This window comes from Nicotiana sylvestris, chromosome 3, assembly GCF_000393655.2.
Source record: "Nicotiana sylvestris chromosome 3, ASM39365v2, whole genome shotgun sequence".
Taxonomy (NCBI): domain Eukaryota; kingdom Viridiplantae; phylum Streptophyta; class Magnoliopsida; order Solanales; family Solanaceae; genus Nicotiana; species Nicotiana sylvestris.
In genome coordinates this window covers 157582337-157597831 of record NC_091059.1, presented here as the reverse complement: position 1 = coordinate 157597831, position 15495 = coordinate 157582337, and positions in this window count along the sequence as shown.

The following is a 15495-nucleotide window of genomic DNA, read 5'->3' as shown; positions in this document are numbered from 1 at the left end:
TGCAGAAGTCCAACTTTCGCCGGATGCGGCCCATTTTTTGCCAATCTTATCTTGCTAGCCCCCTTTATATCCTTGTCGCCTCATAGTGCCCTTCGAGGGGTTTTCACTGATGAGACTCTCTCATTTCTCTCAATTCTCGTCGCCTTATGGTGCCGATATGACTCTTTGCTGGGGATTCTTTAGGTTATCAATTCGTTGCCGACTTTCTCTGCTTTTATTTGCTTAACTTGGCTTTCCTCGGATTCTGATCGGGAGGTCTTTTTTGGACATCAACATGGGTTTTTTTTTTGTTTATGGCTAAAAGAAAAAGAGGGCATCAAAAAGGGTTCAAAATAATTCTGATGGGTAAAAACCATTACAACTCTTGGAATCGAACTTCTTTCCCAACATTACAAACATAACTTCTGCCCCAGTTTCTTGCTTGGGGATTCTTATTTTTTGGTTATACTATGACCGAGCCGTGAGGCGCCTACGTATCCTTCTTTGAGGAATCAGGTCAAACGTAGTTCACAACTCCTTTTTTTCTTTTTTCTCTTTTTTTTCTTTCTTTTTTTATTTTGTTTTTATTATATTTTTCTTCTCTCTTTTTTTCTCATTTTCATTACTGATTCCAAAAGAGGGGTATGAAAGAATAGATAAGGCTCAAAAGGGGAAGTAAAGGTTAAAATGTTTGGATAGAAGAAAAAATGCCTCCGTCATTTCATTCTCCGATGAATGCCAAGTATAAACAAACAAACAACAATTAATAGCAATGTCGATGCATCTTCCCTCGACATTTGTCTGACATAAAGCGCAACTGGATAACATCTTGGTCACAATAGATGACCACTGCCAATTCTGGACAAATTTGCCATTTTTGCTTTGGCCTGATGTGGGAGGATCTGTTTCAACACTTGCTGTCCCTCTTCAAATTTCCTGATATCGTCTGCATCCCCTAAATTGATGTCTTATGCGTCATCTAAGTTGGGCTTGGATTTCTCTTCCAACTAGCTTAACTCTCTGTTTGTCTCTTTGAAGGCTTTATTATCATCGTATCCCGATTCGTCATTGTGATTGACCTTTTGTATAATCAGTTCGGAATCAGATTGATTTTTAGACTAAGTTGAAGATCCGTTATGCATGCCACGTCATTGGAATCAGTATAAAGAGCTTTGTTTAGAAAGAGAAAAGGAAGAAAACAGACTTAAAACAAAATAAGAAGAGAAAAGCTTTCGCTTTATAGAAATACGGGATAACAGAGTTTCACACTAAAACAAAACTGGATTACAACTCTGCAATAATCCAAAACAAGAAAGAAAAATCAGAGCCCACTACCAAGACTCCCTTCGGATAGGAAGAGGAGTAGCCGTTCAATTGTTGATTTTTTTTTATTTTTTATTTTTTTATTTTTATTTTCACCGGCACGGATCGTCATTAATGTTTGGCGGCTCTGGAACCTGAACCTCGATCCTATTTGTGTTGATGAGCTCTTGCACGGCATTCTTCAACTTCCAACATCTCTCAGTATCGTGTCCGGGAGCCCCCGAACAATATTCACAACTTGCTAAAGGGTCAAGATTTTCAGGAAGGGGATTTGGTAATTTGGGCTCAATAGGATTCAATAGGCCTAACTGCCTCAATTTGTGGAACACGGTAGTATAGGATTCTCCCAGCGGAGTATATTTCTGCTTCCTCTCATTCTTAAAAGCTTGATTCCCCCGGAAACCTGACCCTGGAGGATTTCTATAGGCCCTCGGAAGTGGATATATGTTTGGTGGAGGTGGGTATGTATTTTTGGGAGCCGGCGCACGCCATTGTGCGTGTGCTGGAGAGTGGGTATAGGTTTGTGCATGATGAACGGAAAAATGGGGATCTGGCAGTGGGTAATAATGTTGTGGAGGGCTATATAGAGTGCGGGGGTAATTTTGATGGTAGGGTCGTGGTTGGCTATAGTAGGGTGACGGGCCTCTAGATCCGAACCATGCTCCCGACTCAACAGTCGTGACATCTTCTTTATTCTCCTTCCCCAGTACACCCTTAGTGCCGCTCTGGATGGCCTGAGTGGTTGCTTTGATTGCCGAATAGCTCAGGATTTTGTTGGACCTGAGTCCCTCTTCGATCATACCGCCCATTTTAACTACTTCATTGAAAGATTTACCAACTGTCGTCACTAGATGACCAAAGTAAGTTGGCTCCAAGGTTTGTAAGAAGTAGTCCACCATCTCTCCCTCTCTCATGGGAGGATCGACTCTGGCTGCTTGCTCTCTCCAGCGGAACCCGAACTCGCGAAAACTTTCCCCGGGCTTCTTCCCGGTCCTCAACAACGTGAGACGGTCAGGGACTATCTCGAGATTGTATTGGAAATGACCTGCAAAAGCCTGCGCCAGATCATCCCAAGTGTACCATCTGCTGGAATCCTGTTTGGTATACCATTCGAGTGCCGATCCGCTCAGACTTTGGCCAAAATAGGCTATCAGCAGTTCATCTTTACCGCCTGCCCCTCTCATTTTACTACAGAATCCCCGCAAATGTGCCATGGGATCACCGTGCCCTTCATATAAATCAAACTTAGGCATCTTGAACCCGGCCGGGAGTTGGACATCCGGGAAAGGGCATAGATCTTTGTAGGCCATGCTGACCTGGTTGCCCAATCCATGCAGGTTCCTGAAGGACTGCTCCAGGCTTTTGAATTTCCTCAATACCTCATCTTGTTCTGGGGCTTTAACCGGCTTTTCAATTTCGGCCGATGCCTCCAAATGTGGATTGTAGGCATGTGGTTCGGGGGCATGGAATGTAGGCTCAGGGGGATAGTATTGCGTATCGGGAGCCTGAAGTAATGGCTCGCTGTTTGATCTTTGCAGGGTGGCTGATGTGGGTCCCATATAAGTCGGAACATTTGGTATTGGGAGAGGTTGATGGGGCGGTGGAGCTTGGGAATCATGAGGGCTTCTTTCTTGATGATAACGGGGATTCGGATGGCTTGTTGAAGGGCCGGAGTGAGGGTATTCCGGCATGTGCCCCAACGGCTCAGGGCTCTTTTGTGATTTGGCTAGAGCTAGCTGCATTGCATTCATCTCTAATCCCATCCTTTCTATCTTTTCCATTGCTTCCTTTAACAACTGGCTCACCGGCCTTTCTTCCTCGGTACTATTCTCTGAAGTAGTCATGCTTGTTGTTATCGGTCCTTTGGATATAGTTTGGTAAGGGTGTGTTGCCAGAATTCTTTAACAACTAACTGTTTGAGATTCGGAAAACAACAAACTTGTTAGCGTTTAGAGTTTAACAGATTTGACAACAACACATTGAGGATGCAATGCCCCTAGGCAGTTAACCGTTTCTAACATGCTTTGCTTTAAACAACATGCGTCACCCCGACTTGCTTATTTGCCCCTTTGAAGTACTTTGGGAACCCCTGTATTTATTTTGTATTTCCTTTTTCTTTCGATCATTTTTTCTTTTCTCTTTTTTGATTTTTTCATTTTTCCTTTTTTTTTTTGATTTTTTCCATTTTCTTTTTGTTGTGGTCGAATCTTATGGAGATTGCCTACGTATCATGACCCCGCATGAATCAGACCTTGCGTAGTTCGGACCAATAAACAATAATGAACATTTTTTCTTTTCACTTTTCATATTAAAACAAACTGGGTTTCAAAAGTTTAAAGATGACCTACCAACTTGAAAATCAAACAACCCGCCTATTTTAATCAAAAGGTTTACAAATTTCAAAAACAAATGGCCAACTTCCTTCTTCCATTTGCTAATTTTAACCAAATGGTTGTTTTTGCAAACGTGGCCCTTTCCAACTCTCACATGAATTTTGAGGCCGGGGAGGATTATTTTGACACTTTACAAACTTGTCCATTCTTTTACGAAAATAACCTTTCGACAACTGAAAGATACTCTAAGGCTATTTCGGCAAGAACGGTTTAAGACGCGGCCGAAGCTGGCTCGGCTTATTATGACAAAATTCAAACGGTATTCACCTGACCATTGACTCTTTGTTTTTTTTTTCAAATTATGATAAAAACCTTGTATTGCAAACACGGCCTTTCGACGTCTCGGGGACAAAGCTTTTTAAGGCTGTGTGGGTCAACTGGACCAACAATGCTAATCATGACCCAAAGGTAGCTGTTTATGCAAAGTCAGCCTTCCGGCGTCCCTTTCGGGAACACTCGGCTATTTATGACAACGCAGAATCACCTGGCTTCTTTATGAAATTTGACATATATATTTTTGCTATTTTTTTTTGTAAAAGGGGAAGTTGGACATCACCCGACTTATTTATGAATAAAAACTTGACATGTTTTTTTTTCATTATTATTTGTTTTTGGCTTTTTAGCAAAAAGGGGGTTGGACCCGATGAGGGTTGCCTACGTATCTCACATCCGGTGAGAATCAAACCCGCGTAGTTCGGGCAATCAAGAATAAAGTAAATAAATTATTTTTTTTGAATTTTTGAAAGAACTGCTTAACAGAATAAAGGAAGTATTATATTTTTCTTGGATTTTTGATTGATTTTCTCTTATTCTAAAGAAGAAAGAAAATATATATTTTTTTTAAATTTTACCTTTAATAAAAGAAATGCTTTCTAAAAAAAATATTTTTTTTTGAATTTTGAATTTTATTTTCAATAATTAAAGAAGAGGGAAAATATTTTCGGTTTTTTTTATTATATATATACGTTTTTTTTAATAATTAAACAAAAACAACTTTCTAAAGAAGTCAATAATGGAAAATATTTTTGGATTTTTGTTTCGAAAACTGGGAGTCTAAAAGAACTTTTCTAGACTTTGCAAGACAAATATTTTTGCAACAAATAAAGATATATATACATTTTTGGAAATAAAGAAAAACTTTTGGATTTTTATATATATATATTTGCAATTAATAATATATATATTTGCAACTAATAATAAAACCGCTTTCAAAACAAAATATTTTTTAGCAAACAAACTATTTTATTTATTTATTCTATTTTTTTTGAACAACCGAGACAAAACAACGATTTTTTTTCCTTCTATTTTTTCCTTTGCTTTTAATAAAACAAACTAATAAGACGTTTTTTTTTTCTCAAAATTTCGACAGAGTTTTTACAGTATTTGAGTATTGGATTTTTTCAACAATAAACAATCAATTCCCTAACCACTATTTCTTTTTTTTTTTTAATTTCACAATATTCATAATATTCATACACCGGTCAGTGAGACAAAATAAATGCGCGGAAAACAAATAGGATGCATCAGGATGGTCTTTTCATATCAGGTTGCTAGTCCTAGACGGACCCAACCCCTGTGTTGAGTCCCCTAAGTCAAATGCACATGATGCAAATAAGCGTTCCTACTAGGGATCCGGAATGAGGCTTTGTTATACTAAGTTTTTAAAGCCTAGGTGTTTGTTCTAGACCTGGCTTACCCGAGCGGACAACTCGAGCCGAGGATGAGAGCTGTGTACCGGTAACCAAAAGGCCATCCGATTTTGCAACTCCGCCGAATCCTCGTTCTATTTTGGTATATGACACTAACAGAAAGAAGCCACGACCAGCGTGCACTCCTCAAGAGAGAGAAGAGAGAGGTTTCGGCACAGTTTATATATACAGTCCAAACAATATCAAAGCGGTAAAAGCAACATTTAGCACCTTAGGCTGAAACATGTAAAAAAATCAGATAATAAATAGAGCCAAATAATAACAATTATTTTAAGCTCGAATTCTTAACCCTGAACCAGTGGTTCTGGGTCACATTTCCCCAGCAGAGTCGCCAGAGCTGTCACACCTACTTTTTCCGCACCCGAGGGGGCGCAGGAGTTTTTTCCAATTAAAGGACAATCGAGACGGGATTGGTTTATTTATTTCAGAGTCGCCACTTGGGAGATTTAGGGTGTCCCAAGTCATCAATTTTAATCCCGAATCGAGGAAAAGAATGACTCCATATTACAGTCTGCGTACCAGAAATCCGGATAAGGAATTCTGTTAACCCGGGAGAAGGTGTTAGGCATTCCCGAGTTCCGTGGTTCTAGCACGGTCGCTCAACTGTTATATTCGGCTTGATTATCTGATTTTATACAAGTGTGAACTTATGTGCAAAATTTAACTTTTAACCGCTTTTATCATTTACTGTTTTTATCAAGAATTGCAACGTTGTGAAAATGTATCTCGAACCGCGTTACAATCAATGTACCCGTGGTCGTCGACACACTTTGACTCCGTTGAGATTTAGATTTGGGTCACATCAATGTGCACCCAAGTTTAAGGAAATTAAATTATTAAAGGCGCGCCTAAAGCGACTAGCGTATTTATTTTGGGTAGGACCGTGAAATTTTACTAAACGGTCCATCCCGAAGTCTAAACAATTTTTAAAGCAAATATTTACTGAGGGCCCCGCAATTTGTATTTTATTTGGCGAGGCTCATCTCATTCTTATTTTTTTTTAAAATGAAATTGCAACGTCATGGACACGCATCTCGAACCACGTCACAATCAATGTACCCGTGATTAGAAACACATTTCGACTCCGTTGAGAATTGGATTTGGGTCACATAAATGTGCACCCGAGTTTAAGAAGGTAAAATTTATTAAGGCGCGTCCTAAAGAGTCTAACGTATTGTTATTTTGGGAAGAGGCCGTGAAGGTTCATTAAACGGCCAAATCCAAAGTCTAGTCAATGGTTATGTATTTTATTGAGGGCCCCGGCGGTTTGTGATTTATTTGGCGAGGCTCGTCTCATTTTTATTTTAAAAGGATAAACCTATAGCGACTACATTTTCTATTAAGTTCGTCTCTAAAATAAAAGAAAAATCTCCTAATTATTTACATGCTGAAAAACGCAACTTATTAGTTATTAAGTTACGGCTTATGTGAACGGAAAATTGCGATCGCGTTTGTATAAGGAAAAACTGCTTTCATTCCACATTTTATTATTTGCTAGAACATGAGATAAATACACAATAATATCAAAGCCGATTAACTATTCTTCAAATAATTTAAACTAGCATTATTAGATGAAGAAATCATACATATGCAACCTCATTACTCATTAATTAATCGACTACATTTTTATACGAAGAGAGGAAAATTAATATTCAAACACAGATCCAAACAAAAGAATTCAACAGGAACAGGAGCCTGATTAATATTTCATTTTTCGCTTCAAGCCAAGAGTGTACAAATGTGTACCTGGAAACAGCAGTACAAGAACAAAGAAGTAGGAGTCAGCAACAGTAATAACGCAGCAACAGCAGGTTCCGCAACACCGCAAAACCAGTAACAACCAGTAGAATAACCCAGTGATAGATTGTAAACTCAACAGTGAAAAAAGTACAATCGCAGTCAAAGCAGAAGAGAGAAAAGACACGAGATGCAGTAGCTTCGGATTTTTGAATAACACTCGAAGAAAAGCAAACAGAAATTATTCGAGTGAAGTTCAAATTGGATTTCTCTTTTACTCTCACAAACTCTCTCAAGTATCTCTTAATATTCAAGTTCTAAAAATTCTCTTCTTTTTTCTCTCCCAAAAAAATCCTCTCAAGGTTCAAGTTTTAGTCCCTTAATGTCAAGAATAGTCCTCTATATATAGCAAGACAAGTCTTCAATTCTCAACCCCAATATTATTCCCCCAATGGCATGCTTTGTCCCACTACATAATATTTTCTTTATTTTAAACTTTATCCCCCATGCCTACATTAAATAAATACCACATTCCCAACCCATTACCATATGTCCCCCATGCCTATATTAAAAAAATACAAGATTCCTCCCCATTATGTTTTGTCTTGTTCCCCATTATATTAAACAAGTACATCAAAAACCCCACCCCATTATATTTGTCCCCCATGCTTAACATAAAGAATCAAAATAATGTTCAATTACCAAACTACCCCTCCGACCTTATTGCAATTACAAATCTACCCCCGAATGCAATGCAATTTACCAAATTACCCTTCTGCTCTAAACAATCAATTAATCATAACTCAACCAAAATATAGTCAAGATGACCAATTTCTCAACAATCTTCAACAACAATTTACATGAACATGATGAACAACACAAACTCCAAATTAATGGAAATAAATCAACCATATCGGGAACCAATCCTGGTTAATTTAGACCATTAATGGATGAACAAAGAGACAATAATACAAACAACAATATGCATGATTCAAATTAAACTAACAAATCAAAGACAAACATAAACTCACATTAAATCACTGGATTTAAACATGAACTTCAAACAAAGATGAACATGAATTAAATCTATTTTTAGCAACAAACATGACGGATTCTAACGATTCAAACAACATTAATATTTTCTGGAAAATACATAGCACATGAGACAAATTGAAGAGATAATTAATTAAATTCCAATTTGAATCTAACAAACATTAAACTAACAAATATTCACTTAAACAATAATACAAACATGAAATAAACATAAAAAATAACTAATTAATCTTTCATTTAAAATCTGAAAAATTAATTTAACAAACAACACATGAACATGAACAAAACCAAAATAAAACGATAAGCAAAACAAACATTTGCCGATTTTAGATTCGAAAATATCAAAACAAAATACGAACAAACATAAAACTCAAAAATCACTAACCGGATTGAAATGAAATATGTACGGGCTGTTTTGTCGACCCAAACTTAGAACAAATGACGATGAAAACAAACTGACCAGAAACGAGTATAGCACCAAGATAATTTGTCGCCGAAGACGACCACGAACGGATGACTAAAGAAGATGGCCGCCCGTCACAAGAAGATGGACTGTGAATCAGCTGGGGCGTGTATGGTCACGTGAAGAAGCTGGCGCGAGCAGCAGTGATGGGTTTGTTTGGCGTCGAACTGGACGACGAGCGGCTGCGGCAACGACTGCCATGGTAGAAGGTGAAGCAGCGTCAACGACGCACTGGGGAACGGACTGGACGACGAGCCTCAACGAAAGCAGAAACATCAGCTGCCCGGGTTGTTTGCTTAGGCTTCTGCTTAAGCAGTAGCAGCTGCGGCGAAGAAAACTGCAGCGAACAACAATGGCGGAACAGGCAGCAGCTATGGTCATCGACTCAAGGACATCGTTGAGGCAGCAGATGCAGTCGAAGCAACTGAAAAGGGGTTGACGAGGACGACGAAGATGCAGCTGTAGCGACCATGATAATGGTCGTTCGTCCGTGCGAAGGGGCTGTGTAGTTCGGTGGTGTTTGGACGGAAAGCTGGGCCGCTAGGTCGTGGGGGTGATGAGGGTGGTATGGGTGAGCGAAGAAGAAGGTAAAGGGGCAGCCATGGAAAGCAGCCATGGATGGGGTGTTTTTGGAGTTTGGAGGAGATGAAAGTAAGGAAGGGGGCGGATGTTTGGTTTAGGGTTTTTTTTTGTTTTTGTTATTTTTGTTTTGTTCTTGTGTTTGGACCAAAAAAAATGAAGAATGGGGTTGGGTATTGGGTTAATGGGGCGGACCGGGTCGACCCGGTCTGAAGTGGACTGGGTCACGGAGAAGATTGGGCAATTTTTTTGGGCCTTTGGCTTATAATTGAAGAAGTGGCCCAATCCGATTTTTATTTGTATTTTTGTTATCTTTTCTTCTTTTATTTTCTAAAACTAAATTATAAGAATACTTAAATTATTATTAAGAACTAAATTAAGTTATAAAAGCGCAAATTAACTACCAATAACAATTAACGCACAATTAAGTAATAATTAAGCATAAAATTGTTCATTTGGACATTAAATGCTAAAAATGCAAAAGATGCATATTTTTTGTAAATTTTTTTTGTAAATTTTTTAATTTTGATAAAACTAATTTAATTACTAACAATTATAGAATTAAATCCTACATGCAAATGCGACATATTTTTGTATTTTTTATTAATTTAGCAAATAAACAAACACAGACAAATACAAATAATAATCCAAAAATGTCACAAAAATACTCAAAATTGCACACCAAGGAAAATCATTTTATTTTGCATTTTTGGGAGTATTTCTCATATAGGGCAAAAATCACGTGCTTACAATGATTTGATACGAATCTCCATAACATACCCTATTTTATGCTTGTTCTTCGAAATCTTAATTTTAGGTCAGCGTAAAATAATCAAACTCTCAGTTTGCTCACTTAAACATTGACGTAGAGTCTGACCATCACGACGAAAATAATAATTTGGTGCCTAGCAATGATGTGCCCCCTGGTGATCCCAAAGGTGTCCCAGTTGCCGACCCGATCGATGCTAACTCATAGGTGGCCATCAACATCAATTTGCCAACTGATCCCGAAAACAATATTTATAGAGGACCCCGACCAACAACTCGAGAAGCGGTGGAAGGCGAAGGTGATGGGGTAAGCCTATGACTAATTTTCGAAATGTTATAGGATCAACAAGCGACAATTGCGTAGCTATATAATCAAAGCCACGTCCCCAATAGGGTCGAGCCCAAAAGATCTTGGGAAAGCACTCGAAGAGACGAGTAGATTACCGAGATACCGGGTGAAGTCGAGCCTAGGGTAAATCCCGAGGTGATGAAAATGCTCGAAGAGTTGATAAAATAGGTAGAGTCGGGTGAGAAAAAGATTGAGGCTAATGACAAGAAGGTAGAAACATACAACTCCATGGTCGATCAGATCCTAAGGGCACCCCCGATATTGAAGGGACCGGACTCTAAAAAATTTATCCATAAGTCCTTTCCTCCGAGCGCGGAACCAAAGCCGATTCCAAAGAGGTTTCTATGCCCGACATCCCCAAATATAACGGTACCATGGATCCAAATGAGCATGTGACCTCCTACATATATACAATCAAAGGGAACAATCTGGAAGACAATGAGAGCGAGTCGGTGTTACTAAAGAAGTTTGGGGAGACTTTGTCTATGGGAGCAATAATATGGTATCACAACTTGCCCCCAAATTCCATTGATTTGATTACTATGCTTGTGGATGCTTTTGTAAAGGCCCATGCTAAGGCCATCAAGGTGGAGACCAGAAAATCAGACCTTTTCAAGGTCAAAGAGAGGGACAACAAGATGCCCAAGGTTCTAGATAGAACGAATGGACCTATCACCAGTTGCAGATGATTGGGTCGTTCCATTCACCTAGGGGCTCAATCCCTAAAGTTTTGTGGCTTCTCAAAAACTAAAACAAAATTTGGTGGAGTACTTAGCGGTAACCTGGGCCGATGTCCACAACATGTACTAATCAAAGATCAGGGTCGAGGATGACCATCTCGAGACCCCTTCTAGGTTAGTTTATCCTATCAGGGCCGATGATAGTTCTAAGAGAGCCATTGATCAAGATCCAAGGCAGATCCGAGATAGGTATCAACCATTCAGCATAGACCAAAAATGAGAAGAGAAGCGATCGAGGGCCCAGTGACCGAGGTCTAATGAGAAATAATGGGTTTAGCAGGCCGCTTGGGAGTAGGTAAGCATCGAGATTGTCAGATTACAACTTCAATATGGACGTTACCAACATCGTGTCAGCCATAGGGCACATCAATGAGAATAGCCCTGACCATTGCAGTCCGATCCTACCCAGAGAGATCCTAATTTGACATGGCACTCATGGCCACAAGACCGAAGATTGCCGGCAGTTAAGAGAAGAAGTTGCCCGATTATTCAACAACGGGAACCTTTGAGAATTCTTGACCGAGCGAGCCAAAAACCACTTTAGAAACAAGGACGCCAACAAACAGGTAGAACAAGAGGAGCCTCAGCTTGTGATCAATATGATCATCAGAGGAGTCGACGTTCCACAAGAACCAATGATAAAACGCACTAAAGTATCTATCACAAGGGAAAAATGCATCGGGACTATGTTCCAAAGGGAGCCATTTCGTTCAACAATGAAGATACAGATGGCATTGTATAGTGTCACAATGATGCACTGGTAATATATATACTTCTCAATAAGTCTCGAGTTAAACGTGTGCTAATTGATCCTGGTAGCTCGACCAACATCATCAGATCAAGGGTCGTAGAACAATTGGGTTACATGACCAAATCGTGCCAATAGTCTGGGTAATAAACGGATTTAACATGGCATATGATACCACTAAATGAGAGATGACCTTGTCAGTAACACTGCGGGACAATCCAAGAAATAAAGTTCTACGCGATCGAGAGGGACATGAGGTATAATGCTCTATTCGGAAGGACATGGGTTCACAAAATGAGGGCGGTGCCCTCGACCTTGCACCAGGCGTTGAAATTTCCCACACTGAGGGGAGTCAAAATGATCTACGGAAAACAGCCGGTAGCAAAGGAGATGTTTTTTGTCGATGAGATAGCCCCGGTGCCCGCAATTTCGACATCAAGGAATGCAAAATCGACCAAAAAGGAAAAGATTAAATAGCAATCACCGATACTGGCCTTGGCCACACTGGAGAAATGGTATAAATGAGGAGCAAACGAGGAGGATGATTGAGGCATCCTGAGATCCTTCATAGCTCCTGATGACACTAATGCCACCAAATCGACGGTTGAGTAGGGGTGGGCATCGGTCAGTTCAGTTCGGTTATGAATATTATCGATTTTGCCTATCGGTTATCGATTTACAAATATCATAACCCGATAACCAAACTGATAAGATATTGGTTATCAATCATTATCGGTTCGGTTATTGGTTTACCCGATAAGATAAAATAACTAAAATATTTTCGCAATGTATAAAACTGTTTCGCAATGCATAAAACAGTTTCGGCATAAAATTGTTTTGCTAAAACAGTTTTATAAGATTTTAAGAACATTTTTGCTAAAAATTATTTTTGCTAAAACTCTTTTCAAAACTATTCTATTTCACAAGAATTTAAATTTACTGCAACATCCAATAAAATAAACACTAACCAAAGTTTCTATCTATCATTCTTCAAACAAAAAATATAAACAAAAATTCCAATATCAGTCAGTGACGAAAAATAGAATATCAGTCATATTTTCACTTCGACACATTCTGCAAATACAAAGGATCTAAATGAATAACAAATACAAGTGTCAGCCACAATGCACATGTTTGTGATGCAATTTTTGTAAATGTCAAAAGAAAAAGTGAGAAGTTGAGTCACTACCCTTCGACTGCTTTGAAGACTGAACAACTTCATAAAATAGTTATGAAATACAAATTTTATAATAACTGAAACAAGATAACTTTGTAATAGCTCAACAATTAAAGCACACGACAAATCTCACTTCAGCTTTCAAACAAACTAAGAAAAATCCAGAGCCAGAATGCTTTCAAACAAACTAAGAAAAAGATAAAGATGAAGCAACTAAAAACTTACACGAAGAATCAAGATGAAGCTAAAGAATGTGGCTGAGAAATGTGACTGAAGAGTGAAGTGAAGATGCGATTGAAAAATTAGATGGATCTGAGAAATGAAGTGAAGATGCGACTAAAGAGTGAAAGAAAGAAGCTGAGAAATGCGACAGACGTCGGCCTGAGTCTTGACGGGCTAACTGGTGAGGGCGTGATGCGACTGATGCCGGCTTGAGTCTTCACGGGCTGACTGGTGAGGTTCGTGAGGCGGAGAAACTGTGAAAGAATAGGGAAATCAAAGAGTGAACTATGAATTATGAAACCCTAGTATGTATATACTTAGGGGTAAACTAGTAAATTAGTTAATCCTTATTGGGTTATCGGTTTTACCCAATAACAGAATTGCCAAATCGAGCCCGAACCGATAACCCAATAAAAAAAAATTTTAACAGTCACTGAACCGTTAACCTAATAACCCAATACCGATAACCCAATATCTAATTAACGGTTCGGGTTATCGGTTTACCCGAGATATGCCCACCCCTATGGTTGAGGAGTTAGAGAAAGTCCTTTTAATCGAGCACCTACCAGATTGAAAGGTATACTTGGACATGGAGTTAACCCCCAAGCTCAAGAAAAAACTTATTGATTTTCTTAAAGCTAACGTTGATTGTTTCACTTGGTCCCATCTTGACATGACATGGATCCCATTGAAAGTAACCACTCATAAGCTGAGTTTGGACCCGAAGTTCCATCCAATTAAGCAGAAGAGGAGGCCACAGCACGAGATCAAACACGTGGTCATCAAGGATGAGGTATCCAAACTTCTAAAAATAGGATCCATCCGAGTAGTTAAATACCCCGATTAGTTAGCTAACGTAGCGGTAGTACCTAAAAAGGGAAATAAATTAAGGACGTATGTAGATTATAAAGACCTAAACAAAGCATGCTCTAAAAATTCTTTCCTTTTGTCTAACATTGATCAAATGATCGACGCAACGGCCAGGCACGAGAAACTCAGGTTTCTCGATGCCTACTTTGTGTACAACCAAATTCGGATGGACCCGGATGATCAAGAATAGACTTCTTTCATTACCAAATTTGGCACCTACTGCTATAATGTGATGCCATTTAGGTTAAAGAACACTGGTGCCACCTACCAATGCCTAGAAAATTGGATGTTCGAGGAACAAATAGGGAAATCAATGGAAGTTTATATTGACGACATGTTGGTCAAGTCCTTGCGAGCAAAGGACCATTTGAAACATTTGTAGGAAACCTTCGACATACTAAGGAAATACAACATGAAGCTAAACCTGGAGAAGTGCGCATTCGGGGTTGGTTCGGGCAAATTTCTCGGTTTTATGGTATCCAATCGGGGCATAGACATCAACCCCGACAAAATAAAGTCCATAGAGGACATCACCATAGTAGACAATGCCAGGACAGTTCAAAGACTGACCTGGCGCATAGACTCATTGATCCGGTTCATCTTGAGGTCCTCAAACAAGAGCCACTAATTTTTATCACTATTGAAGAAGAAGAAGAATTTTTCCTAACTTTGGAATGCCAGCAAGCTTTGGAAGAAATCAAACAGTACCTATCGAGCCCCCCTCTGCTATACACTCCGAAGGCAGATGGACATTTGTACCTCTACTTGGCAGTTTCTGAAGTGGCGGTAAGTGGTGTCTTGGTCCGAGAGGAAGAGGGTACGCAATTTCCTATTTACTATGTTAGTAGAACTCTAGGTGATGCCAAATTTGTGAGCACGTGATTTTTACCTGACCCAAAATACTCTTACAGAATCACAAAATATATTTTTTTAGGTCATTTAAATTTGATAGAATTTTTAGGAATATTTGTTCAAGTGTTTGCATTTTCGCATCCTTAAAAAACATCAAAAATACACCAAAAAATATCAAATTTAATGCATTACATATTAGGTTTTATGGTCGTATTTTAGGATTAATTTGGTTAATTAATTGTTATTAAAATAAAAATTACAAATATGGTTCATTTTAGCTCTTAACATTAGATGAGTAATTTTCTCTTCGGTAGCTTAGGGTTAATCAATTTTGTAAGTATTACAAAAAAGATAATCAGTTTGATTTTATAATTTAGGATTAAATTTAGGGTTTAATAAATTTAGTTAGGGTTTTATTAAAGAAAAAAAAGAAAGAAAGGAAAGAAAGAAAAGTAAAACAAAAGGATGGTCTTGATTTGGACCACCGAAAAGACTAAATTCAATGGCCCAAAATCCCTTTTAACCCAATTCCG